We start from the raw sequence: 25,882 nt of genomic DNA, 5'->3' as shown, positions 1-25,882 counted from the left end.
CCCCCTTAAGTCGCCTTCTCTCAGCTCGAGAGGCTTCATGCTCCCAGAAAAGCTCCCAAATGACACAGGGCATCTCTGTTGCTACCTGCTGACCTACACCATCATAGTCACAAACACACACTGTATAGTTATTTTTCACCTAGGTGTGCATTAACTTGCTTTAACTTATAAGAGGGAGCTGCATACCAAATACGGTGGTCCTAGCTCTGACCAATTAGGAGGATTTCTTGAACAAAGGGATGGGAAGAGACAGATAGACTCACTCACTCACAAACAAACCCTCTCAAATTTACATTTATCTGTAACATATGTATTACATTTCATTGCTTGGAAAAGTGCAGTGATTTGCATTTTGTTCCATCGCAGATAAGTTAATAATTTTAGTTGAAAAAAAAAAAAAGTATTGCAAGGTTAAGATAAAGCATTGCATCCAACACAAGACACTTTTGAAATGATCACCTCTTGGTTAAATTTAAAACCTGTAGGATAATTATTACAGACTTTTTTTATTATTTGTAATACAGGCGCATGTAGAGACTTCAACTGAGAAGGAGGTGTCTCAGAGGGGTAGCTGTGTTATTCTGTATCTGCAAAAATCAATGAGGAGTCCTGTGGCACTGTAGGCTATGTCTAGACTGCATCCCTCTGCCAAAAGAGGGAGGCAAACCAAGCACTTCGGAAGTGCAAATGAGCCTGGGATTTAAATATCCCGGGTTTCATTTGCATAGTCACGTTCCGACGCTGTGCCGATCAGGCTCAGTGTCGAAAGTGAACATAAAGTGTAGCCATGGCTCTGCTGACAGCAAGGAGCTTTTTCAGCAGCTCCTGTACTCCTCAAAAAAATGCGGCTACACTTTACTTTCACTTTCGACGCAGCCTGATAGGTACAGTGTCGGAACGGGAGTATGCAAATGAACCCCGGGATATTTAAATCCCGGGCTCATTTGCACTTCCGAAGTGCTGCTGGCAGAGGGATGCAGTCTAGACGTAGCCGTAAAGACTAACAGGCTTATTAGGGCATAAGCTTTTGTGGGTAAAACCCACTTCATCAGATGAATTGGAGTAGAAGTTACAGAAGCAGGGATATGGATAAGGAAGAAGTTGCTTGTGTTAATGAAGTTAGTCAAGTCAGGCTGGAAGTGGGTCATCCACTCTGTCCAAAATAGCAGCCTTCAATGCATCTTTGGCCTGGCGTTCACTCCAAGCTGAGGTGTGGAGATGTGAATATCCAGAGAGGGGAAATTGCCTTTGTAATGCGTTAACCCATTGAGATCCTTATTCAGTCCTAAGAATGAGGCCTCATTGCGCCAGGCACTATGAAAACATACACACTCCTGGCCTGAAGAGCTACTAAATCTAAGTAAATAGAACAAAAAGAAATTGGAAAGCGAAGTGACTTCAACCAAAGGTACACAGCAACTTAGTGGGTTAGGTAGGATTAGACTTCAGGTCTCCTGGCTTCTAGTCCCATACCTGATCACTCTGCTTTTCTGGATGCCCAAATTATATTACTATATATAGAGAGGGGCATGATCTAGTGTTCCAGGTAAAGGACTAGGAATATGGCATTTCAGAGAACCAGTCCTCCTTGAGATGCCCCATTGGGACCTGCAGCAAGTCACTTGACCACTTGGAGATACAGAAAGGAAGTATTATTATATACTTTATAGACAGGTGTTTGAGGAGAATGAACTAGTGAAAGTATTTTGAAGAGGAAAATTGCTATGTGAGCCTGACCCAAAGCTCACTGAAAGGATCGGAAAGACTCCCAATGATTTCAGTGCTCTTCAGACAGTGAGAAAAGACCCAGCTGACATAAAATAAATAATTTTCCATTCATCAGCACCTGAAAGTCCTATCAATCTTAGATCCTGACCTTCAAAGAAAATTGTGTGGGCAGACCCCATGTGGAATTCCACAGACGTCAACAGGGCACTCAGCAGGAATTTTTGGGCCAATGGGATTCTTGTTCAGTTACTAACATAGGCAAATCAATCCATGTCCTGAAATCAGTTTCCTTCATGGGCTAAATAACAATTTAAGCCACAAGGGCCCAATTCTACAACCCCTGACACATAGAATTAACTGAATTCCATGGAATTACACAGGTGAGTAAGTGCTTGCTGGATCAAGGATAGGGTATACAATTGATTGAGCATTTGCTACTTTGATAAATAAATAATACCACCATGGTGAGAAATTAAACAGGAGACGTAAAACTTCATTTAGTTTTCAGCACCAAACATTAAACTGAATTGGATCTTTAGGGGGGAAATAGTGAGTAATATTGATCACTTTTATTCTATTGATATCTTGATATAATTGATATAATATTGATCACTCTTACTGATCACTCTTATACAGGTTCCTGGTATATCATCAAGTTTGTACTTTACTAACATTTGCCTTTCTGCTTACTCCCAATTCCCGCAGAAGAGATCCTTTTATATTCGTTCTGAAAATTTACCATCAATCAGCCTCTTACAAAGCTTGTCAGAAACTTGGACAGAGGCTCATAATAAAATAGCAGAGGCAGAGAACTAATTAATTTCTATAAATAATGTTTAGCTGTAAAGATATGAAAGGTGGTAAGAACCACAACCATTAATCTTCCTTTTAAGCCATCTGTGTCTGCAAAGGCACAGTGTGCATTGTGACAAAGTAACCCCACCAACTCATACTGCAAATATTGCGAGACATTAACATCAGACTTTTCTCTTTCAGATTCTCTAATTATCCCCGGAGTTTATCTACTATATATTTGAGAGAGTTCGTCTGTCTGGCCGTCCATCTGTCTGCTCAAGAACTCCTCCTACATGGTAAGAGTTGGGACTATCAAATTCAACATACAGCTTCCTCTTATCATAACTCAAAGCAATGTAAATGTTTAGTTGTACCAGGAAAATGGATTTGCTTGGAATGGGCTGATCACCAGACAGGTGAAAGGGTATGGCTGGGGGTGTGTCCCCCACCATACAGGAGAGCCGCTGCCACGAGCTTCCCACCCCTGAAGCATCCTTTACGTGGGGTGGGGAAGCTGGATTTCCCTCCCCCCCCCCCGATTGATATGGGGACATCGCTGACTATTCTCCTTTGTCGGGGAGCAAGGGGAAAGCGCACAGTTTGCTTCATTCTTCACTCTGGCTGGTTAATGCAGGGGGCAAATGAACCTGGACTTGCCCCTGCCGAGGGACATGCACCTCTCCCCCAGCTATACCTGTTGGAGCTGCAGAGGCCATGGAGAGGTGCCTCTCACCTGGCCCCAAGCTGCTGCAGTGAGAGAGGGCTGGAGTAATCCTCTCTCTATGGGGCAGCCTGCACACTGAACCCCTCATGCCCAGCCCCACTCCAGAGCAAGAGTTGAAATGAAGCATGGGCATTTCATTTTATTTTCCAAAAAACAAAAATCGATTCAGTTAAGTACACAAGCAATGCCAGGTAAATCTTCTAGTACGCTATAATTTTTTAACTTCATTTCCATTACCATCTCTACTATGACAGCATGTAGAAAATGACCCTGCTTTTTTCCCCCTTTCCTGGAAGATGAATGTGAGTTTAATCTAAATTCTAAGTCTGAACTCATTCTAGCCATACGGTAACGACTGACAATGTTCAATGTAAACACATACCACCTTCACAGTAATACTACTGTATGTCTTGGAAGAAAATAAATAGCCTAGATTAATGCAACAGAAAACATTAAGCTGAAGTAAATTCCATTGCAACCCCATTTTGCTGCCTTTAAAGAGCTAATATACAGGAATTGCTCCTGCTCAGACTCATAAATTATTTTATCCATGTGAAATTACGTTATTCTTTTTATATAGTGCTATAAGGGACAAATACTTAGCTGGTATGAATTGTCTTAGGTCTGTTGAAGTAAATAGCAATAGACCTATCACACTGCACATCATATTTATCCGTAAATGTATAAAGCACTTAACCAAAAGATAGGCTTCCTCCCCTAAATATAAATGAATGTGGGCAACTGCTTTATGCTCATTTGACAGAGAGAATGGAGTAAGACACATACTCAAAATGCTCTGGACCAAGTCAGCTACAGTGACATCTGTCTTAAGTGATGCCCAAAGGAGCCAGAAGAAATCAGTCTACCAGAGTTGGTCTAACTAAAGGTTAAACAAAATCATTCTGAACACATACTGGACATTGAGGAACCTTCAAAATGATCCATATTAATCCGGCATACTGTCTATTGGACTTAAGTATTTTATGTGGGTTTCACTATATTACATCCAAATAAAAAGCAATGTGATTACAGGGAGAGGCTTGTATAGCACGTGTCACATTTAAAGTTATGAATATTAGGTCATTATGTATGCAATGATATATACAGGCAATGCCAGCTTATTTAGCTGTAAACAACTTTTTCAACCAGTCATTGGGTTTAACCTCCAATGCAAAAACAAAATAAAATGCTATGCTGACATTGGGATTATTAAGGCTAGCTTTCTGGCTATATACTAAATAAAAATTGAATGATTACCTTCCCTTGTGAGCCAGAAAAAAGTGTCATACCAGACAGAAATTCAATAAAAATGGCCAGCTCTTTTCCAGACCTTTTTGCAATAGCTGTACATAGATTTTTCCATACATAAAATGCCTAGTGATTTAGAAAATAAAAAAGAAACACAAATGGCTAAATTGGTTTAAATAAGGCAATTCTAGCTCAGCACTGACTTCTGAATACATTCAACACACTTTATTATAATTGGTTTTGAAATATGGTCATAATATTAAATATTTTCACAGAAACACTCAAACTACTATACAATCACACAGCTTTTGTACAGCATCAAGTATTTCACAATGCCTTTAACTTTGCCTTTCAAAAGCACACTGAGCTCTGTAAGTCAGCTTTCATGAAGTATTATTTTAACCATTACAATGTCTGGTTTTGATTTGAAATCCCTATCCATTTTCAAATCCAGTCAGAATCGTCAAGGCCTGGATTCAGACACAAAGAAAATTTTAGTTTTGAGCTAAATAAAGCTAACCATCCCCATCTCCCACCCCAAGAATTCAGTGCTTCATGGTGATGCAATCAAGTTATTGTGTATTCCCATATTGCCCAAGAAGGTGATAAAGAATATAACCATTTATGAACAAAGATTTATGAAAGTCTAACGATCTGGTTATCACAACTGCCCACATGAAAAGAATATTTGTAGGGGACCTGTCTGGGAATGTGTTACCACATGATGAATACTAGGGATGTGTCTGAATAACCTTGTACTTTGAGGAAATTTGAATCCAGATAAAATGTCTCAGCTTTGACCCATTTCTGTTTTAAACCCAATTATTATGCATTTGAGCATTGTCAGTAAGTGAATGGCAAAAGAGATACAAGCCTTGGAAAGATTTAGAACAACAGTTTTTAGAGTGTTAGATCCACCTTACAAAACTCTGTCTTTGCTTCTCCTTCTGAGATGATCTCATAAGCTAACCTACTGTTGTTACACTGATGACTTATAAATCTACCTCTTCACTCTGAACATGCCTCTTTCCATCCAATGCTGTGTGTCAGCTTCTCCTGGATGTCTTGATGTCAGCGTCAACTTAGTCAAGCTGAAGGTCAACTCCTGGTCTTCCTTCCAAAATGCTCTCTATTCTCCCCATTCTCTGTTTTTGTTGACCATGACTGGGTAGAAGGGTATAGTTTATATTTTCTTTTAAAAAATTGTCTGGCTCTGTTTATACCACAGGAAATCAGTGATAGAATCAGGGATAAGGTCCAGACCTCACAGCCATGTCTACACTGCACAGAAGATCAACACTGCTGCATTCGATCTTCTGGCATTCAAATTAGCAGGCTTAGAGAAGACACGCTAATTCGAACTGAGATGGCTCCCCCATTGGCACCGGTAGTCCTGCTCCTCATGAGGAGTAAGGGAAGCTGACACCACAGTTTGCTCATGTCGACTTCCCCCTGTGTGGATGGTGCAAAAAATGCAATTTAAGGTATGTCGACAATGAGAGATCTGGGAGTCAATTACCATAGACTTTCAATGGCAGTTGTGCACTGAAGTCTCTTGGGGCTACTTTGAAAACCACAGCATAACAGCATAGATTGTGAAGGGTTGCATGGGATCCACTCGTGATAGCAGCCCCATAGTTCCTACGGGGATGTCTACATAGCACCGTTATTTCAAAATTAACTTAGCTGGAATTGCGTGTCTTTAGTCAATCTTCCTCTTTAGTGCAGACTTGGCCCATGTGTTCCTATGCAGTATTGTAATCACAAGATCAGCCTCCATCCCTAATCACTGCTGATCCCCCTACTTTGGCTATAAAGCCAGAAAAAAGCCACTAGATGTAGCCAAATCTGAGCCTTCTAAATAAGGTGTAAAGGAATCATACTCAAGAAATTTAATTTATATTACAATCCGCTGGCACTAGTTACACATTCCCACAGGGCAGGCATAGAGGATGTCTCAGGCTCGTTGGGTACCAGAGCATGTACATGTGGAGATGAACCCCTCTTGGAAGGCAAACGGTTAAAACTGTACCTGTATAGATCTAGTGATGCATTGCTGGAGATGGTGACAAACAGAGAAGACGAGACTGTGAAGCGATAAAACGTACATACTTTCCTTTGGGAACGATTCCTCTTGGTTTGCTTTCTGTTGCCCCAAGCATTAATCTAGAATCTAAAGTGAGAGCCCCAGGGCCCAGTCAGTGACAACTCCTAGCACTTTCCCTACAGCAAACACACATACACTTTTCATGACAATCCTGAAGAGAGCTGAGGAAAATATACAGTCAATACTTCTCTGTTCATGGGACGTCAGCATAATGGAGAGGAGTAGGAAAAGGTGACATCCACAAAATGGAACAGATGCAGAAAAAAAACCATCTTGTTATTGCCAGTGGGAGTTGGGAAGAAGGAAGAAGGTTGACAAAGAACAATGACTGAAGAATTAATAGAAATAGAAATGTCCGTCTCCTCATCAATAAAGGAATAAATCAGTTGTACCTTTCAGAAGCTGGCTAGTCCATTAAAAGCCCCGAGCTAGCATTCACAGAGAAAGAAGGCATATAAACCTGCTAGCACACATGACATTTGTTGCTTTTATAAGGAGTGTGCATTAAAAATACCAGATCTTTGTCAAAAACTGAGCTCTGCACCAAAAAACCAAAAGCAAACAAAAAGACCATTTCTGGGCACAAAGATAGACATAATGACAGGAAAGGGAAAGGGAAGCAAAACATCTCCCCTGTGTTCTTGTCAGTTTTATTTTGGAAATGTTATATATGACCCAAAAAGGCTGTACTTAAGAGCAAACGATATTATATCTCCTTCCCCCCACTTTTAATAACCTGACACAGAGAGATAGGAGTTGCTCTTCCAAGCAGCTGTTGAATCCTTTAAGGTTTCAACCATTTCTTCCTGAAATGCCCACAAGGAGTGAGCATACATCATTAGCTTTATTTTTTTATGCTCACTGAATTTACGGAACTCTTTCAGTTTCTGTCTCTTTTAGATGCAATCAAAGGAAGTTGAGGTTTTCAGAAGGGCCTAAGGGTTCTGGGAGTCAACTACCATAGACTTTCAATGGCAGTTGTGCACTGAAGTCTCTTGGGGCTCCTTTGAAAACCACAGCATAACAGTATAGACTGTGAAGGGTTGCACGGGATCAACTCACGATAGCAGCTCCATAGTTCCTACGGGGACGTCTAAAGAGCACTGTTATTTCAAAATAACAAAGTGTGTGTCTACACACAGGCAGTTATTTCGACATAATGTCAAACTAAAGTCTAGCCAGAGGACTTCTTACTCTGACTCCTGTAACCCCCATTTTCTGAGGAGTAAGGGAAGACGGAGGAAGAGAGCTCTATTTCGAAATAAGTGCTGTGTAAACATGCCCAAAATTCAAAATAAGCTATTTTGACTTAAGCTATGCAATTAGCATAGCTCAAGTTGTGCAGCTTATTTTGAGTTTAGCCCTGCTGTGTAGACATACTGTACTGTCCAGAAAGGGCTATGATGAAAACTGGGCAAGGAGGCATGAGGTCTTGGCCTACCCCCGCCCAGCAATGGCCTGTAGTGAATAATCGATCAAGCAGATAAATCACCCATGGTGCACAGTGGGATTCCAGAGCACTGCCTGTTCTGGGCTGCGATATAAAAGCCAAGATCTAAATCAAAGTGAACAGCTAATAGCGACACTTTTTGGCAACAGGTGTTCTGGAAGAGTTGTAGGCTGTGTCTAGACTGGCCAGTTTTTCCGGAAAATCAGCTGCTTTTCTGGAAAAACCTGCCAGCTGTCTATACTGGCTGCTTGAATTTCCGCAAAAGCACTGACTTCCTACTGTAAGAAATCAGTGCTTTTTGCGGAAATACTATGCTGCTCCCGTTTGGGCAAAAGTCCCTTTTGCGCAAAACTTTTGCGCAAAAGGGCCAGTGTAGACAGCTGAGATTTGTTTTGCGCAAAAAAGCCCCGATCGCGAAAATGGCGATCGGGGCTTTTTTGCGGAAAAGCACATCTAGATTGGCCACAGACACTTTTCCGCAAAAAGTGCTTTTGCAGAAAAGCTTCCGTGCCAATCTAGACGCTCTTTTCCGCAAATGCTTTTAACGGAAAAGCATTTCTGGAAAACCATGCCAGTATAGACGTAGCCGTACAGTTTAATTTTTAGAGACGAAATCAGCCTGGATAGAAAATGATTTTACACTGAAAACCCTGCATTTCCTTGGCAGTGATAATCACGTGATGTACAAGAGATCATCCAGAAAATTATCTTTTCTGCTATAGCAAGAAAGTTTCTCCAACTCCTTGATATCCTCCTTGACAGCCTACTGAAGCTGTTCTTAACTGTTCTCGTCGGTCAGTTACAATTTGTTTCTCTTGGTCTTTGCAACAACAACTACCACCTAACCCTTCTCTTCAGATCAGCCTTATGTTATGTAAGGGCAGCTCAATACATGTGGTATACAGCAAGCACCCAGAATGCTATAGGTGCTGGCTCTCCAACATTTAATAAGGATAGGAAACAGGTGACCTCTTTGGTGCTGCAATATGTTGCCACAGTTCCTGAACTTGTGAACAACTTCAAAACAACTCAGCTCCCAAAGCAGTGAACATAGGTGGCAATGGGGAAGCATTACTGATAGGATCTGGATTCTGGGAATGATGGAGTGTCAGCTCTGCAGCCATAGCCCTTGGTACAGCAAACCCATCTGATCTCACAGGTCCAGCAAGAAAGAGTTGCACAGGCCCTCCGACAAGCAGGGGCAGAGGGAGCAGTTGCCCCAGGACCCAGCAATTGAATGGGGCCCAGGACTCCTGCCACTGCCACTGGGGTCTGAGGGCTGGGAGGGGCCATTGCCAATCTCTGGGCTGGCTGCCCTGACCCTTCCTCCCAAAGCTCCACCCCTTCCTGAGGCGTGAAGCCAGTTCCTCCCCACACACATACATTTTGCCCAGAGGCCCACACTGGCTGTCAGCCCCACTGGAGCTGTGTGAATGTTTGGAGCAATCTCCAAGTAGCACCTATCTGCAGCACATAATTCCCCTTCCCTTTGACTCCACAATGACACGATGCTCCAAAGTATCCATGAGTGAATGCTGTTCTGATAGAGGTCTCTTTTGGGGGAGATATGAAAGTTTTGCTTTGAGCATTTACGGCCATTAAAGTTCCCACTATGCCACTTTGCATAACAGTAGGAAAATAATTTGGGGGTCCTAGACGTCTCTCAAAGCAGGTCAATCCAACTCCCTTCTGTTAGGTTCTGCACAAACATTTCCCCAGCATGTTCCCCCAGAGCCACAAGTAATAATTAAAGCAATAATAATGTCCATCACTGACATGATCTGTAGGCAGCTTATGCCTGTAACCGTGCACCTAATTTGCAAGTGCAGTTACCATGATGGCCTGCAATAATTGGCTATATAAAGAAATGCACTCATTATGACTATCCATGTATAATGTGACCCAATTGCAGATTGGAACTGTCAGAAAGACTATGCCTAATGTATACTATAACTCACTGCTTTTCAAACTGTTTTTTCCTCATGACCCAGTTGAAGAAAATGTTTGATGCCCGCGACCCAGCATAATTGAACTGGATTGTGAGCTCTGGGATGGGGCTGAGGATAAGAGCTTTGGGCTGTAGGAGGGGCTCTGGCTTTGGGGATGTCAGGGCTGGGGCAGGAGGAGCTTTCCTTGAGTGGCTCCGGGTCAGCGGTGCAGCAGGGGTGCTAAGGCAGCTTCCTGCCTCTCCTGGCACCACAGACCATGCTGCACCCCAGAAGCAGCCAGCAGCAGGTTTCCAGTGGGTGTGCAGAGCTAGAGCTCAGAGCAGGGGCAGTGCATGGAGCCCTGTGAATTCTCTGCCTCCCCATCTAGGAGCCAGGCTGCTGCCAGCCGCTTCTGGGGCACAGCACAGTCTGCAGTGCCAGGACAGGCGGGTAGCTGCCTTAGCACCTCCGCTGGTCCCCTTATCCCCCTGCAGCAACAAGGCCCAGTGCCCGACATTCCACCACCCAGTACTGGGTCGCGACCCGTAGCTTGAAAACTATTGCTATAACTGAGCAATGGCTTTTACATAAAAAGTGTTTTAATAGGTCTTAATATTAATATGGCTTTAATATGGTAGTAATTAATAGGGCTTAATTAACATATGAACAAAATCTTAAATCATATTCAGAAAGCATGATGCTGTGTTACGAAGGATGCTGCTGCAATGGTTTGGGCCCTGCCCTAGGACGTAAGCAACCTGGGCTCAATTCCCTGCTCTGCTACAGACTTTCTATGTGACCTTGGGCAAGTTACTGGAAGGCTACCTATACAGTGGCAATAATAATCACTTCCCTTCACATTAAAGACTGAGAAGTGCTTAGAGATCCGCTGATGGAACGTACTAGGCAAGAACTAGGTATTGTTATCATAGGGGCTCTATGAATGTAGCCAACAAGGATATTCTATTAGCCATACTCAGACCTGTGCAACTTCATTAATTTAAATGGAGTGACACTAGGGATAACTCTGGCTCTGGGTTTTTTAATGATATGGACAGATGCCTGAGGAATTCATATATTAACTAGTTCAAATAAAACTGGGATTCCAATAATTTTGATAATTAATAAAACTACAGAAAGCATAAAAAGGACATACAGTAAAACCTGTGCTATCTGGAACTTAAACATCCAGAAAACTATAGAAACAGGCAAATTTTTGATGCTGGGAAAAACAAAACGAAAACAAAATGGAAACTGGCCCTTTAAGTGTTCCTCAGATGAGCATGCAGCATATACCTGGGAGAGGGGCAAATGGCAGCCGGAAGGAAGCATTTTGGCTCCCCCCGTGGCTTCTGGCACCCCCAGCAGGCCAGCCTCCTCACAGTTCCTGCCCCCCGCCCCAGCAAGCCACTCCCACCATCTCCGCCTCCCGTCCCCCGGCTTCCACCCTCCTTCACCAGGCTGCATCCAGGCGACTCATGGTCCCCCCTAGAAGGCCACATCCCAACCCCCGCACAGCTCCCGTGCTGTCCCCCCCCCTCAGATAACCAGAATTTTTAGATTACTGGGATGCCCTACTCCCCAGGCATGCTGGATATTACAAGTGTTACTGTACTTGAATAGTTTGGCACAGAATGTGGTTAAAACCATTGTGTTATTATATATTCAAGTTCAGCACAGTACAACATGATTTTCCCTTAACCAGCTCCACAGCTCATTGCATGTAAAGCTGTTCACATTTTGTTTAACACAAATATACATACACACTATCTTTTTACTATATATATTTTAAAATGTGCATCTGTCTCCCTTTCCATCCGTGAACCTGTTTTTTCAAGCTCTCCTTCTAAATGGTAAGAGACAGGACCACCAAATTTGGTATGCAGCTTCCTCTTATCACAACTTAAAGCAAGGTCAGGGCTTGGTTGGGCCAGGACAATGGGATGTGCTTGGAAGTCAATTGTTTCTCCTACAGTGGAATGGAAGGGGTCTGTGAAGAGGGAGTTATACTGCAGAATGACCACAGGGGGCAGCAAAGGACCAGAAATGGGGACTGGGATAGCTATAACTCTATTGGGTCAGAAGGGGTAGCGGGGTAGAGAAAGGGACAGCTATCTACTATATATTTCAGAGAGCTTATCTGTTTGCATATCTGTTTGTCTGTATGTCTCTCTGTCCACTTCCTCCAGCTGTGCCCACTGGAGCTGCCACAGCCATGAATAAACACTTCTTGCCTGGATCCAAGTTACTGTGATGAGAGAGGCCTGGGGTTTTCCTCTCCCCACAGGACTGCCTGCTTACTACACCCTTCATCCCCAGCCTCAGCCCAGAACAATGATTTAAATGAAGAAAAAAAAAACTTATTTGAGTTAAGAACCTGAGAAATACTGGGTAAATCTTCTAGTATACACATATATTAATTATACACTTGCTAAGATTCATAAGTATTATACTGGAGGGGAGAAATAGGTAGGTAAATCTGCAGAAAAGATAAATGGTATTGACACTGCAATGAAAATAAGGAACTGCTCGATGAAACTATACTTGCTCTTGAAGCTAATTCTAAAGTGTATAACATCTTGACGATAATAATACATTTATACAGGACTTCACATATTCAATCCCCACAAGGCTCGGTGTTATAAAATCTCCATTTCACAGATGGGGAAACAAAGGTACAAAAAGGTGAAAGGGCTTGCCCAAGAACACACAACAAATCAATAGCAAAGCCTAGTTTAGGACCCAGATCTTCTAACGCCTGCTCAAAGCAGTGAACCTGCTGATCTAGAGATATGAGCACATCAGTAAAAGAGGAAAATATCACATCACATCACATTGTCTGTTTCAAAACCCCACACTATTGGAAAGCATTGAGCAGTTCAGTCCCTCCCCACCAACACATCATCAACTTGGGACGTTCACCCATTCACTTACCCATGATTATCATCTTTTCTGCCCCATGAATGCAGAATAATTTCCGAATGCTGGGTCCGTAGAGCTAGAAGAGTTGTTTGCCGCCAGCCCGGCTGTCAGAGTCTCCACATGAAATGCTGTGCAAAATGCTAACTTGAAAGAAAACACAAGTCAAGGGGAAGAGAGCTCTCTGAGAACCTCCACATGGTTCCTGTTGCTAGGGGAACCACTCCCTTTGTCCGCATAGGTTTAGAATGGCTGCCTCATTTGGCGCCTGGCTCTTGAGTCGGGCAAACAGCAAAGCAGTGTCAGGAGGGAAAAGGAGGCTTCAAAGTTTCAAATGTTTGATGCCCCTCCCCCTCCACAAAAGGCCATTTGGATTTTTTAAAAAGAAAAGTAACCATTAACAGTTGGGGAGGGGAGTGACACTGAAGACACGACAGCATCTCTTTCATGCCATCGGATGGGATGGAACTCAGGGGCCTGGCATTAGATTCAGATGTAGGACTGACTAGTGGATCCAAATAAAATAGAGTGCAGAACCAAGCTACCGAAGCCAAGGGGCTCGTGGGTATGACACAGTTAGGGTTTGTCAGTCCCATAGCCAGTGTAAACCTGAGCCCCAAGGGACTAAAGTACATCTGACCACTTTTAACTATCCTCACCTAGTAGATTAGCTACCCATTTTGCAGCTAGGTAAACTGGAGAGAGCCTTTTAGGGTAAGATTTAACAAAGACTCAAACCCACAAATTTCAGGCGTCTAGCTGAACATCTTAACCAGCCCAGCACTGCACTGCTTATTCACTCAACCATCCACCACTAACAAAATGGATCTACTATCTCAAAGCCTCGCCACATTTTCAAAAATGTTCATAGTGTGTGGGCCATATAGCATAAGGGTCTCAAACCTTATTGAAATCCAATGTGATTTGGGGGCTCTAACTCCTTCCCTGGAATATTCTGGCCAGAATTCCTTGCTCTTTTTTTTCCTGCCACTGCTATCCCCTGCTGGTCCCCTTCTGTTGCTCTGGAAATGCTCCATTACCCCCACAGATTCTAGGATCCAGTGTCTATATAATGAACATTCTAGGATGCCTGTTTCTGGATGAAAATTGTTTAAGTGTGTGTCTGAGGTTTTATACTGCTAACAATCAATGGAGAATCTCCCTTAGGCCACATGTAGGGGCCTGTAAGTGGGGAGCAAAAGAAAGTCTGCGTTCTGTCCTTGCTTTGGATTCAGTTCTCTACATTGCTGTGTTATTATATTGCATAGCACACCTATACACATATTCCTTTAGCTTAGAGATGGGACCAAAACTTAAGTCCAACTGCCTTTAGTGGCTAGACTGTTTTCTCTACAGTGAGTTGCACTGAGGTGCAAACACTCAGATATTTTTAGGGATCAGGCTAGAAGTACAGGTTGGACTTCCCTGGTCCAGCACTCTTGGGACCTGACTGGTCATGGATGAGAAATTTTGTTGGACCAGGGGAGATCATTTCTGGGCCTCCTGCCACTAGCCCTCACCCCCAGCCCTGGCCCAGCTCCCTCTCCCCCCACTGCTGGCCACACTGCCCGGCCGCACTCCTAGGAACCCAGCCACGCACTGAGCAGCCTCACTGCTGTGTGCTAGGCTCCCGGACACACTGGCAACTTGCTGCAAGCAGCCCACTGCCCTACCGGCCTACAGGGCTCCCAGCTGTCAATCTTCCACTGGGACTCTCTGGTTCTGGAACATCCATGGCCGTGCTGGACCACGGATGCTGCTGGACCCGAGTGTCCTGGTTTCGGAAGAAGCTTTTCCCGACGAAATATTCCAGAAAAACTTATTTAGAAAGAGAGCGTCTACACAGCCAAAAGCGCAACGAAAAAGCGATGTCCACATTGATTTTGTATTTCAGTTGTGATTGCTGTGGACAGAGCGGCCACCAGGACACCTATGCTTTTTTCTTGGAGGCCTCTTCTTTAAAAAAAAACAAAAAAACAAAAAACAAAAAACAAAAAAACCTCTCTTCCGCATCCACACATACCTTTTTCCGAAAAAGCTTCTATCAAAAGAACGCAATACCAGTGTGGACGCAAGTGTGGTTTTTCTGGAAAAAAAGTTGTTTTTCCAGTAAAAACTCTGCAGTGAAGATCTACCCTCTGACACATACACGAGCTCTGGAACAACCTTGCAACATGTAGTGTCAATGATCAGACAAAGGTGACAAGGATGCACTGCAGTTTTGAAATCCGATTTTTCTCATTCCATCAGAGAGCAGCTGCTGGTGTCTTCAGCCGTGAAAGTTCCAGCCTCCTATTGAAGAGATGAACTTTGCTTTGTGGAGGCTGGACATCTGACAGATCAATTCTACTTTTGTTCTTTATTAGTGTCAGGTTTTTGGGATGAGAGAACACAAGGCAAAGGGCACAAAACCTTTATGCCTAAAACTCAAGTCCAGCAATGACCTTTCAACACTAAAGTTCGCAGGTTTCAGTCCTTGCTTCATTGCACACATTATGTTTTATTCAGAGACATTAAATGAGCTGTAAATTCTGTTCCTTCCAGCAGTGTTATCTGAAATGTAGCAGCAATGGCTCAGCTCTCCCTTGCAAAATTTAGAAAATATTTGGAAGTTATCAATGAAGGCTTAGGGTTTATTTGCCAGGGTCACTGAACCAATGGTTAATGTGTAAGCTTCAATCCCATCAGTCTTTGAAATAGGAAGCAGCTTGTGAAGAAAAAAAAATTAACTAGAATTTCTATGGTTTTACTATTAACATTGTGTATGTGTCAGACTCAGGGTGATATGTGTGCGTATGAAGATTAAAATTGGCCTCAGGTGATTCCTTTCACCATATCAACTCCAGTCTCTATATTTACATTTATTTATAAGTTAACTAGAAGATTTATCTGGTGTTGCTCAGGTCCTTAACTCAATTTTCGGTTTTTTGTTTTTTAATAAAATGAAAATCTACATGCTTTGTTTCAGTCATTTCTCTTTGGTGGGGCTGGGGATGGAATAAATTGCTTTGGGAGGTTGTGTAATCTCCATCACTGGAGATATCTAAGAGTAGATTGAATAGACATCTTTCAGGGATGATCTTGATGGTGCTTGGTCCTGCCGTGAGGTCAAGGGACTGGACTTGATCTCTCGAGTTCTAGTAATCTATGATTCTATGAGGGGTTCAGTATGCAGGCTGGCCCAGGGAGAGATGACAACCACAGCCTCGTTCACTGCAGCAGCTTGAGGCCAGGTGGGAAGCAACTCTCTATGGCCACTGTAGCTCCAGCAGGCTCCGCCAGGGGAGGGGTGCATGTCCCCCACTGGGGCAAGTCCAGGTTTGTCTCATCCCTATGCTCCCCAGCCAGATTGAGGAATGAAGAAAACTGTGCACTTCTCCCTCACTCCCTAATGAAAGGGAAGAGCCAATGATGTTCCCAAATGAATGCGGGGGGGAGAGACTTTCAGCCCCCTTGATCTCCTAAAGGGCACCTGGGGGTGGAAGGCTCGGAGGTGGGGCAGTCCTGGATGGGGAAGGACACGCACACCCAGCCAGCCCCTTTCACCTTCCTGGTGATTCTCTCTCTTTTCTGTTTGGTTTTGTGAGAAGCAATCCTGTTCCAGGCACATCCCATTTTCCTGGCACAAGCAAACACTGACCTTGCTGTAAGTTAGGATAAGAGGAGGCTGTATACCACATTTGGTGGTCCTAGCTCTTACCGTTTAGGAGGAGTTCTTGATCAGACACACAGACAGACAAACTCCAGTAGATTAAGTTAGCACAGGAACCACCCTATTTAAATCCAAGGATTGTGGGCGGAGCCTACCAGAACAATAAAAGACATGCCTCTCGGATAAGGGAGCAGCCACAGAATCTAGAATGTAACTGGTTATGGGATTCAAAGGGGGCAGAGGGAAACAAGGATGGGGATGTAGTTTGGATTGTCAGAATGAGGGATCCAGAAAAGGACACTGAACAGAGAATTCAGGATAGCGGATGCCACCCAAAGGAACTCTGCCTGGATGCGTGCATAGACAAGAGAGTGCAAAAAAGGCCCCACAGTCGCAGTGATCCTGATGGATGGCTGCCATGGCCAATGCTAGAATTTTACAAGTATAGTTATCATGCCTGCTTTATTGATGGGAAAGAAAGGACAAAAGAATACATTGGTTTGCCCATTGCAGTACACAGGCAATCCAGGAAGTTTTTGGAGAATGTTGGGGATTACTTCTTGGCACAAGTGCTGAAGGATCCGACCAGGGGCTGTGTTCAGCTTGACCTTCTGCTCACAAACAGGGAGGAACTAATACGGGAAGTAGAGGTGGGTGACAACAAAGGAAGCAGTGATCATGAGATGGTAGATTTCAGGATCCTGACCAAAGGAAGAAAAGACAGTAGTAAAATATACACCTTGGACTTCAAAAAAGCAGATTTTTGCTCCCTCAGAGATCTGATGGGCAGAATCCTCTAACATGAAGCGGAAAGGAGTCCAGGACAGCTGGCAGTATTTTAAAGAAGCCTTATTGAAGGTACAGAAAGAAACCATCCCGATGCGTAGCAAGAGAGGCAAACATGGTAAGAGACCGGATTGGCTTACAGGGGAAATCCTTGGTGAACTTAAGCACAAAAAGGAAGCTTACAAAAAGTGGAAACTTGGACACATGACCAGGGAGGGGTTTAAATGTATAGCTCGAGAATGCTGGGGGGTTATCAGGAAGGCAAAAGCGCAAATGGAATTGCAACTGGCTAAGGATGTGAAGGATAACAAGAAAGGTTTCTACAGGCATGTCAACAAGAAGAAGGTGATCATAGAGGGTGTGCGGCCCCTATTGGATGAAGGAGGTAACCTAGTGACAGATGATGTGGGGAAAGCTGAAGTACTCAATGCTTTCTTTGCCTCTGTATTCACGGACACGGTGGGCTCCCAGACTAACGCAAGATGGGATGAAGATGGACAGCCCGTGCTGGGTAAAGAACAGGGTAGGAACTATTTAGAAAAACTAACCGTACACAAATCCATGGGTCCGGACTTAATGTATCCAAGGGTACTGAGGGAGTTGGCAAATGTCATTGAGGAGCCTTTGGCCATTATCTTTGAAAAGTCATGGAGATCGGGAGAAATCCCAGATGATTGGAAAAAGGCAAATGTAGTGCCCATATTCAAAAAATGGAAGAAGGACGATCCAGGGAACTATAGTTCAGTCTTACCTCGGTTCCTGGAAAAATCATGGAAGGGATCCTTCAGGAATCCATTTTGAGGCACTTGGAAGAAAGGAAAGTGATTAGGAATAGTCAGCATGGATTCCCAAAGGGAAAGTCATGCCTGACCAATCTGATTAGCTTCTGTGATGAGGTAACTGGCTCTGTGAACGTGGGAAAGTCAGTGGATGTGATATACCTTGACTTTAGCAAGACTTTTGATACGATCTCCCACAATATTCTTGCCAGCAAGTTAAGGGAATGTGGATTGGATAAATGGACAGTAAGATGGATAGAAAGCTGGCTAGAAGGCCGGGCCCAGCGGGTAGTGATCAACGGCTCGATGTCAGGATGGCAGTCGGTTTCTAGCAGAGTGCCCCAAGGTTCAGTTCCAGGACCGGTTTTGTTCAATATCTTTATTAATGACCTGGATGAGTGGATGGATTGCACCCTCAGCAAGTTTGCGGATGACACTAAGCTAGGGGGAGAGGTAGATACACTTGAGGGCAGAGATAGGGTCCAGAGTGACTTAGACAAATTGGAAGATTGGGCCACAAGAAATCTGATGAGGTTCAACAAGGACAAGTGCAGAGTCCTGCACTTGGGACGGAAGAATCCCAAGCATTGTTATAGGCTGGGGACCAACCAGCTAAGTAGTAGTTCTACAGAAAAGGACCTGGGGGTTACAGTGGATGAGAAGATGGATATGAGTCAACAGTGTGCCCTTGTAGCCAAGAAGGCTAATGGCATATTAGGTTGCATTAAGAGGAGCATTGCCATCAGATCCAGAGATGTCATTATTCCCCTTTATTCAGCTCTGGTGAGGCCACTTCTGGAGTATTGTGTCCAGTTCTAGGCCCCCCACTACAAAAAGGATGTGGACGCATTGGAAAGGGTCCAGCAGAGGGCAATCAAAATGATTAGGAGGCTGGAGCATATGACTTACGAGGAGAGGCTGAGGGAGTTGAGTCTGTTTAGTTTGCAGAAGCGAAGGGTGAGGGGGGATTTGATAGCAGCCTTCAACTTCCTGAAGGGAGGTTCCAAACAGGATGGAGAAAGGCTGTTCACAGTAGTGACAGATGGCAGAACAAGGAGCAAAGGTCTCAAGTTGTGGTGGGAGAGGTCCAGGCTGGATATTAGGAAAAACTATTTCACTAGGAGGGTAGTGAAGCACTGGAATGGGTTACATAGGGAAGTAGTGGAGTCTCCATCCCCAGAGGTGTTTAAGTCACGGCTTAATAAAGCCCTGGCCGGGTTGATTTAGTTGGGATTGGTCCTGCCTAGAGCAGGGGCTGGACTTGATGACCTTCTGAGGTCTCTTCCAGCTCTATGGTTCTATGAAAGTCAGGAAGAAAAAAAATGCTACTCTCATGCTCTAACCATTAGACCATGCTCCCTCCAAAAACAGAAGCTGCTTTTCTCCCATATTTTGTTGAGAAAGGGGTTTATTACATTCTACTTAATTTTTAAATGGATTCCCCAGAACTTGGACTATTCAGCACTCCCTGTAGAGGGATCTCTCTCATCCCCTTTCTAATCTATTGCTTGAAGGATATAATGAGATCACATAATACTGACGTATTGGTTTATTAGGTTTGTGCTATCTCAGGAATTAATTTGATGAATGAACCTCTCCCATCTCTCCCTCTCTCGTTTATGCACTTTTCTTAATTAGCAAAATGTCAAAATCACTTTATGGCTTCTTGGGTGACTCTCTAGAGGAAGTACGATGTCGTAAAAACTCCTGAAGATTTTAGGATCTCATCTTTTTGTTTTGCAGCCACTATCTAGCCTTACTTTGCACATTTAGTTTACTATGATTTCAAATACAGCCTATTTCATACACAGAGACACAATCTCATTAGCACAAAGGAGGGGATTCTACTAATGATCCTTTTCAAGAAGTTAAATCATGTGTTAATTATAATACTCAATTTTCATACAGGGCTTTGCCTCTGTAGATCTCAAAGTCCTTTACAAAGCAGAGATGCACTGTTACAGAAGGACAAATGGTTCAGTGGTTAGCATGGGTCATGGCAGACCAAGTGTATTATTTCTACTACAGACTTCCTATTAAGCTCTGGGCAAGGCACTGAGCCCCAGGCCCAAGCTGCCGAACTCTCATTGATTTCAAAGGGGCATTGCAGATGTGTTAAAGGTTTTGAGATGCTCAGCTACTATGATAACAGGGGCCATTACATTAATTGCTGGGGCAGGTGGAACACAAAGAGGTAAAGTGGCAAATCTAAGGTCACTTAGCAAACTACTAGGAGGACTGGGAATGGAATCCAAGTCTCCTTCGATCTAAACAAGTGTTTTAATCCTGAGAGCGACCCGGGCAAACATCTCAAAACAGATTATTTTGGGTGGGGAGTGCAATGTTTAGTTTCTGAATCCTGCTGCTGCTGCCCGCATTCGGTGGAACAGGGCACTTCGTATTAGCAAAAACTAGCACATTGGGAATGCGACCTCTGACTGCCAACCTTCAGCAAGTTATCATGAAGGGAAAAGCCCACTCCCTCTTCTTCTAAAGGAGAAACATGAGAGTAAGAACTTTACCTACCACTGAATCCAAGCTCCACCAAAGATCAATTAAAAGAAATTAACCACTTGACGTCCAAAAGAGTTAGCCGAAGAATGTGATCCAAGGTACTGAAAATTATCAGGAGAGAGAGAAAGAGAGAGAGAGAGAGAGATCGATCTAGGCAGGTGAGTTATACAAATATTAATGCTTCTGTCTCATCTCTCAATACACACATCATATAATAGTTTGACTGAGGTTTGTTTATTTACTTACTTTAAACCAAGTAGCTGAGCAGTTTGTAGTCTGTAAAATTAGGCTATGGAAAAGTATATTAGAATGCTGCTGGTTTAGAGACCTGTCAGTCACGGCTTTCGTTCTGAATGCCCAATTTCTGTTTATTATTCAGCCAAACATTAGGGGGGAAAAAAGAGGCCTAAGTCTACAGGCTGAAATTTAGCAACTGAGATACGGAACATTTTCATTCTATTTAAGGTGTGTCAGATCAATTTTTAAAAATCAATATTTACAGCACTCTAAAAATCACACCATCCTATCTGTGTTAAGGTTGAAAAGGCACAAAATACATAAAAATATACAGCAGAACTTCTGCAAACATAACTCCCATTCCTGCAGTAAGATTCATGTGAGTACAATGCTGTGACATCCCATTGACTTTTATGGTTCAGGGCAGAGCTGGCTGGGAGCCAGAATTTCCCTTGTATGGAAAATGTCACATTTCTGGGGAGAAAAAATTCCTTCTCAATCTGAACAAAAATGTGGCTCTGCAAAATTTTCCACAGAAGGGACTTAAAAACATTTTTTTTTTGGAAGAACTGAAATAGAAATTATCAAAAATTTCTGGTCTCATGTTCCAGGCTTCCCTCTGTCTTCAGAATGGGTCAGAGCAAAGTAGCCCAGGAAGTCCTGGCTTTCCAGCAGCCTACCACATGTGCTGCTGGAGAACTGGGAACCTAGCTGCTGGGCAGCTGAAGAGCCAAGAAGAAGCTAGCTGAGGTAGTGCAAATTAAACACACACATATACACACAAAGCAGGCAGCTTTTAGTTAAAAGTTTTGTTGAAAATGGCACTCTCCCAAAAATGTGCAAGTACACTATCACTGCACTTTCATGCAAATAAATATTTAGACCATAAGCAGTCATAATCTGCATGCTTGGTATGTATTATGAGCAAGACTTAGAAACACAAATTCTCAAAATTAATAGGAGTGTTTGGCTGAAACTCATACTGCTCTCATGGGGGGGAAGGGAGGTGTCCTGAATATTATTCTAAAACAATGGTTTTCTCAGTTCTATAAATTCTGTGAGCAAGATTTCAAAAAGTATGTGAGTGCCCAGTATGAAGCACTAAAAACCAAAAGAGTTTCTGAAAATCAGGTCCCTTTAAGAGGTAGATCTACAGTCATTTTTAAACATCTTGAGCCATGATTTGGGGCTTTTTGCTTTGTATAGAATTTCCAATAATATTGTGGCAAGACCTTCTCCTTTTGAGGATCATCTGTTTGCTACTTGATTGGCATAAATTTACCTCTGATATCGAACAACTCCCTGTTTTCATTCCCACTCAGGAAAAAAAATCATTATTTTTGTGTCAGCCACTCACTTTGCTCCATTTCAAAACTTCAATCCTGTTCAGCAGACTGATTGTATATCAGTAATAGCATATGAGATCTGCTTCAACCTACTGCAGGAACAGCAGGTTGGTGCCAACAGAACTGGGGCACAGTAAAATTAGCAACATATTAGGCTGCTTATTTTTGTAAGCTTCCTTTTTGTGCTTAAGTTCACCAAGGATTTCCCCTGTAAGTCTTCATATTTGATAACCAAGACATGATCGTTACTGGAATTAGGGATCTATGAAAAATAGCATCTGGACCTTAGTCTGAATCCCAAAGAGTAGTTTACTTGGACCATGTCTGTGCCCCTTTTCATTTGATCTTTAAGAACATTTGTATCAATAGATTTTTGCTTCCACAGCTCTCGGGTAATGATTGCTCTTTGTGCTTAAGTAGATTTGGGTGGAAATAAGAGTATTTTTCCTATTCAAGATTCAGTAATCCAACCAGACAGCAGAAGACGCAAAAGGAAGGCTGCAGATGCTGAATGTAGCTCTGGTTGTATCATATTCTTGCTTTAGCTAGCTCTTTCTATTTCTTCCATACAATTGATTTTGTAAGTTGCAGAGAGAGTCAGGCAGTTAACCTGGCATATATCTGTAGGGCCAAATTCTGATCCTTTACTCGTTGTTGTCAAATTGCTCTATTGAAATCCATAGGACCATTCATGGAGCAAAGTGCATCTCCATATGAGTAAGAATCAGATAAACCTTCTCCATATGAGTAAGATTAACTGTAATGAGGTTAACTTAGGCTAGGTCTACACTGCAGAACTTTTCCGGGATACCAGAGGTATCCCAGAAAAGCTATGCCATGTCCAAGGAACATGTCCACTTTTTCGGAACAATTTCCGAAAGAGCAGATGTGTTCTTTCACCATCCCTGTAATCCTCATTGTATGAGGAAGAAGGGATGTGCTGAAAGAGGAGATTTTTCCAAAATTTGGCCCCATGTAGACAGGCCACATTTCGGAAGAGCCTTTTCCTAAAGAAAAGTGGAAAAAGGTACGCAAATTGCAGTTCACATTTGTGTATCTTTTTCTGACTTTCCTTGCAGTCTAGACATAGCCAAATACAATAAAGGTTCTGATTAATTATCCCAATCTTTACTTTGAGACACTACTTGAGATAATCTTCCTAGCTGACTGTCAATTGTGAACCTAATTCAGTTTTGTTATTGATGGAGAATTGCTGAAATCTCTGAAAACCTGGCTTTTGAATCTCCCCCTCAGACTGATTATTCACATTAAGCCCCATTCAGGAAGTGATCTCGCTGGAAAATCTGAGAAAACAGTAGCACAGAACTTCCAGACTCTCAAAAAGCCAAAGAATGTTCTCTCTCTCTCTCTTTTTTTAAATTAATTTTGTGCTTGTGAAAGGAACCAGATTGACAGCTGCAAAGACTGAAGGCTTCTGTGTATGCACAAAAACAGATCCATTATCAGGTTCCTGACTGCACCTCAACATGCCTTGATGGTGAGCTACAAGTTTAACCGTTTGCCGTCAACAGAAATTGAACTTGAGACATCCAGGGCTAAAGAGTAAGTATCTATAGCACTAAGTCCTTTAAGCTTTCAGCTCCAGAGAACTCATATCCTCAGAATTAGACACAGAAGGGGAAAGATTAACTGACACTGAAGAGTGGTTTACATAAAACACCTCTGGGGGTGATAGGATACTTCAGTATTACTGGTCATTCAGTCTTTTAGCCCTTCTGGTGCAACTAGTTTCAAATGTAGCGGCAATTTTTGTGTTGAGGATATAGGCCAACTAGGCACTAAATTGAAACTACATTATTATTTATCAGGAATCAAATAGGGTTTTCTATTATTTTCTATTACCCCTGACCTGGGCAGCATTTGAGAAATGATGGCTCACAGGTGAAAAAGCATTTTCTCCTCTCTTCTGTTGTTGAAAGAATAAATGGGGGTAGAGCAGAGTACATGAAATTCATTTCAGTTGAGCTCTGAACCCAATTTATCAAAGGAGATCAATGAATGCATTAAGTTCCTGTCTGAGATTCAAAATTCTTAGAAATCTCATTCCGTAGTGAACAGAAAACTCTGGATGACGCATGTATAGTGAGTTTGTTTGGGAGGCAGGGTTAAGAGCATTACTGCATTATTATTAATGAATTGTACTGAGCCATTTGGGTCTCCTTGTGAAAGGTGCTGTAGAATACAAGTCCAGGGCTGCAGAGAACCATGTCAAGTGTTTGGGGAGGTATAGATTCCCTTCACCTCCCTCCCCACCTGAGCCTCCGCTCTTCCACTTGGGTATCCAACCTCACTACCTCAGACCAGGGTCCATGGACCCCTAAATTCACTTTCTTCCACTCTGTGTGACAGGCATTGTGGCCTGGCACACAGGTTGCAATGACAGTCACAGGGGGCACCGGCCCAGCCAAGTGGTAGAGCTGAAGCCAAAAGGAAATCACACCAAACCTGAGTTTCCTTGTGTCCTATTTAATAGGCCAAATCCTAACCTTAGTTACACAGGAGCAGCCTGTGGGGATTACACCCATGGGGCAGAGCAGAATCAGGCCAACTTTACATAATATAGCTCAAGTCCCCAGATGTGGCATCATGATTTTTCAAACCTATTTTTAAAGATTAATTGGGCCTAATTTTCAGAAGTTGGGAACTTCTCCATCTCCAATGGAAGTCAATGACACTCTTTGACAGGGCATGTTCCTCAGAAGGCTGTATGGCCTTCCCCTCACAGCCCCGAGTGAAAAGTGGTTGTAGTGGTAGGGTCAATTCCTCCCTTACTCTTTAAACTCTCCGTACAGTCCTGTTGATTTCAGAAGCCTGTAGGGGTATGTCTACACTACAGCACTAATTGGAACTAACTTAATTTGAATTAGTTAATTTGAACTAAGCTAATTCGAATTAGTGCATCTAGACCTAAAAACTAGTTCGAATTAGCATTTTGCTAATTTGAACTAGCAAGTCCACATTGAGTGGACCCTGAACCGAGGTAAAGGATGGCTGGAAGCAGTGCCAGCAGGGCATCAGAGGAGGACTTAGAGCGTGGGGCTAATGTCTCAGGCTAGCCGAGGGCTGTGCTTAAAGGGTCCCGACCCCCACCCCGGACAGACAGTTCTCAGGGGTTCCCCGCCTCCAAAGCAGTCCTGGCTTGGAGTGCCCTGAGTGCCCACACTCGGCACATCACAGCACTCGGCCATCAGCCCGGCTGCACTTGCCGCAGGCTGCCATCCGGGGGGGGGGGGTTAATCGGGGGGCTGCAGGAGACCTTCCACCCCAAGGAGCCCGCAGAGCCATCCCAGTCCTCCCCATCGGAGGCTCGTACACCATTCCTCCCTCACCTCCTTCCACTTACCCCTCCCTAGCCCCCCTTCCTGACGTACAAAATAAAGGACACGTGTTCAAAAATAGAAACTCTCTTTATTGAACAAAACTGGGGGAGACTGGGAAAAGGAAGTGGGAGAGGGGAAGAGAGAGGGTGGGAGAGGGGAGGGCAACTAAAATGATCAGGGGTTTGGAACAGGTCCCATATGAAGAGAGGCTAAAGAGACTGGGACTTCTCAGCTTAGAAAAGAGGAGACTGAGGGGGGATATGATAGAGGTCTGTAAAAGCATGAGTGATGTGGAGAGGGTGCTTAATGAAAAGTTCTTCATTAGTTC

At 43.3% G+C, this 25,882-nt stretch overlaps 1 protein-coding gene across 2 annotated transcripts in view; it reads right to left on the bottom strand.

The window, feature by feature from the left end:
* The window catches only part of ANKFN1 (ankyrin repeat and fibronectin type III domain containing 1), a 361,082-nt gene that overhangs the window by 230,915 nt on the left and 104,285 nt on the right, over positions 1-25,882 (bottom strand). Inside the window, exon 1 of one of the 2 annotated variants that reach the window (XM_075903832.1) lies at positions 12,915-13,074. The exons of the other annotated variant lie outside the window; for it this stretch is intronic. The gene's annotated coding sequence lies outside the window, so the exon portion shown is untranslated. Of the gene's footprint in view, positions 1-12,914; positions 13,075-25,882 lie in introns of those variants that run through there. 2 annotated transcript variants of the gene reach the window in all.

This window comes from Pelodiscus sinensis, chromosome 20 (genome assembly GCF_049634645.1).
Source record: "Pelodiscus sinensis isolate JC-2024 chromosome 20, ASM4963464v1, whole genome shotgun sequence".
Taxonomy (NCBI): Eukaryota; Metazoa; Chordata; order Testudines; family Trionychidae; genus Pelodiscus; species Pelodiscus sinensis.
Note: the sequence above shows the minus strand (reverse complement) of the source record. Positions and strands in the feature narration are given on the sequence as shown.